The sequence below is a fragment of the Sorex fumeus genome, unplaced genomic scaffold, assembly GCF_029834395.1.
Source record: "Sorex fumeus unplaced genomic scaffold, SorFum_2.1 ptg000008l, whole genome shotgun sequence".
Taxonomy (NCBI): Eukaryota; Metazoa; Chordata; class Mammalia; order Eulipotyphla; family Soricidae; genus Sorex; species Sorex fumeus.
In genome coordinates, this window is record NW_026606065.1 from 72,875,400 (window position 1) to 72,878,850 (window position 3,451).

A 3,451-nucleotide genomic window follows, 5' to 3' on the forward strand; every position below is an offset into this window, starting at 1 on the left:
CTATAAATTGCAAACAAGGATGCTATTTTCCAAGTTTTTTCAAGGTATCCCTAACTTTTTGGCATAAAAGACCAATATTTTAAGTTCTCTTAACATTCTACGTTTTAATTATGAAGTCAGAGCTGAACTGTTCCATATATTATATGATTTTCTGTGTCAAAACCAAAACAGAGATGCTTAGCGTGCAATTCTTCCCACATGCATTGTTTTGAGATGAGCTCTTGATGGACTGCACTGTCAGCCTGATCTCACCTCCAGATGGAGGTGAGTAACCTTACCAGAAACACATTCATTTCCTCTAAGCCTCGTTCAAACAGTGAGAAGGCATGCTACGTGGAAGGTTACTGTGAAGAGTGTAATAATAAAAGGGTCTAGCACTAGCAGAGTGTTGGCATGTAGCAGGAGCCAGACAAATAATAGTGCCCTTTACTTTCCCTTGTCACCATGGCTGTTCTCTAATGCCTAAAGCTGTCATGCTCACAAAAATCACTAAGGAAAAAGGCTATATCCCCAATGACATAAAAACAATATGGGCACAAGACTTGGAAATCTAGGTCATCCCTCAAGATCTACAAGAATTTCTCATCTAAGAAACCCCAAATCTTCCCATCTTACTCAGGCGCTGTCAACATTGCATCTCCTTCTGTCCTTTATTCCACGTATAACTGAATATTTCATATAACTGTGATTTTTCATAACCCCTAATTGTGATCTGAAAAGTTAGGCACCTTAAATTTGTGAGGCCATTTCAGTGTCTCGACTTTAGTCTAGCCTCCAGTGTAGATCATGTTCTGGTTAGCCCTCATTCTTTTGATCAGTTCTAAGGAATCAGAGCTTCTGTTGTATACACATCTGGCTAGTCAGTGCCAGATATCAAAAGGATATATCTGCTCTCATTTCTGTCCACAAGCCAGAATAAAATTTGGAATGGTATTGTTGCAAAAGAAAATTAAAAATGTGTTAAAGAATTCTGTCATCAAGGGAAGAGTCAAGGTCATGATGATCAGGAAAAAAATCATCCTCAGATCAAACTTTAAGTATTGAACCCGGTATTGGAGTATTGAAACGGTATGACTACATTAGTATGTATTGGCTATTCTAGGGATGAGAAGCATTGCAGTTACTACAGGGCCTGGCCCAGGGATTGCAGAGGGGAGAAACACAGAGAGTTACATAATGGGGAACAAATTGCATAATGTGTTGGTCAGTCCCTTCACATAGGTGAAGATGTATGTTGTGCTATTCTTGCTATAAAAGGCAAGCTAACAGTTCACCTTTATGGGTGTAATTATAGGGACATACTTCTGAGGCCATAAAATCTGCAAAATTATGGAGCAAAATACAGACCTGCAATGACATTCTATAAGTCATCAATTCAGACTTACAGCCCTAATTTTGTTTCCTATAGTTGTCTTCTACTTAAAATTTTGGAGTCTTAAGTCACTTTCAAGTAATCTGAAAGTTATATTTTCCTTGAAAAATAATGATACCCAATAATTATTCACTTTAGCAACTGTCTTTCACCCTGTTTATTAATGACATATAAAACATCCAGATATTGCTCAAAAGATAACCTTGACCTTAACTGAATTCAATCAGCATAATTTAACAACATGGAACATACCCTGTGGCCACAAATGTGTGTATCTTTTCTTTACAACTCTATTAGTTTGGATATGAACTTCAGCCCTCTGAAAATGTCAGTACTACACAGTCCATAGAAATAGTTAAATTCTTATCCTTTTTCATCAGTAGGGCTGCAGTCATTGAGTTATCTTGAATTCACATACAAGGGCATTGAGTACTAGTAGCACTGCATTGTAGCATTGTCCTCCCTTTGTTCATCGATTTCTTCAAGTGGGCCCAGTAACATCTCCATCGTGAGACATATTGTTACTGTGTTTGGCATATCGAATACATCATGGGTAGCTTACCAGAATTTGCTGTGCGGTGAGTACTAGTACATTTTCAAAAGACAAACATTATCTTGATGAGAGAAAGAGAAATTAGAGACAGATACTAATATAGAGAAACATAAGAAAAATATTGTATCATCCCACAAATATATCAGAGTAGGGGGATTTTTAAAAGAACAGAAATAGTTCATTGATGAAATATTTTTGTCACTCTCCGAAGAAAATATTGATAAAACTACCTTTCAATGCCATGTGTGCTATATATAGTTGTAATTCTGGTTCTATTATAGAATCAATGTTTGGTTCGAGTTACTTATAGAAAATAATTCCTGGGTGCTCACTTCAGCAGCACATACAATACAATTGGAGCAATACAAAGATTAGTATGGCTCCAGCACAAAGATGAGACACAAATTTGTGAAGCCTTCCAAATTTTATAAAAACCATATTCTCATCTCAATTGGTACAGAAAAAGCTTTTGACAAGATCCATTACCCATTCATCAGAAAAATTTTAATAATATTGGGATGTAAGGAACTTCCCTCAATGAGTTAGAGCCATTTACCATAAATCCAGAGGTAATATCTTACTCAGTGGTGAAAAGTTGAAAACCTTTACCCTAATATCAGGAAGAAAACAAGGTTACCCATTCTCACCACTATTATTGAACATAGTATTTTAAGTTCTGACCATGGCAATTAGATAAGAAAGAAATATTAAGGACATTCAGATTTTGAAAAGAAGTAAAACTACTGCTATTTGCTAGAGGCATAACGCTATACTAAGAAAACCCTAAAGATGCTAAAGACCCTGCCCCCCCCCCAAATAAAACAAACAAAAGAATTGTACAGTAATGTAGAAGGCTATAAAGTTAATATACAGAAATCTATGGTGTTCCTATATGCAAACAATTACATAAGAGAGAGAGAGAAAGAGAGAGAGAAGAGATTGGGGCTAGAGAGATAGTATAGTGGACAGGGTATTTGCCTTACATGTGGCCAACGTGCGACTTATTTCTGGCACCCCATATGGTCCCTCAAAACTGCCAGGAATAATTACTGAGCTCAGAAACCAGGAGTAAGTTCTGAGCATCACTAGTTGTGGAAATAAAGAGAGAGAGAGAGAGAGAGAGAGAGAGAGAGAGAGAGAGAGAGAGAGAGAGAGAGAAATAGAGAGCTGTTATAAATACCTGGTTGTTCACTCCATGGCTTAGAGGCCAGCCGCACACTCTAGGGGTAAAGGCAGCTCAGATAGAAAAGGGAGCACCAAATAAAGGGTGGTAGGAAGATCTGCCCAGGATGGGAGATGCCTGTTGAAAGTAATCTATGGACCGAATGTGATTGCCACCCAATGTCTCTTCTGCAGACCACAGCACCCAAGAGGAGAGATAGAACAAAAGGGAGTGCCCTGACACAGAGGCAGGGTGGGATGGGGGATGAGGGGTGGGAGGGATACTGAGATTGGTGGGGGTGGAGAATGGGCACCGGTGGTGGGATGGGTACTCGATCATTGCATAACTGAAACCCAAGCACAAC

At 38.5% G+C, this 3,451-nt stretch overlaps 1 non-coding gene across 1 annotated transcript; it reads left to right on the forward strand.

Annotated features, from left to right (window-relative positions):
• The first annotated feature begins 2,249 nt into the window (after positions 1-2,249).
• Positions 2,250-2,353, forward strand: LOC130019486 (U6 spliceosomal RNA). The gene has a single exon (XR_008791812.1). It is a non-coding gene; the product is annotated as a U6 spliceosomal RNA (small nuclear RNA).
• Positions 2,354-3,451: the final 1,098 nt, after the last annotated feature.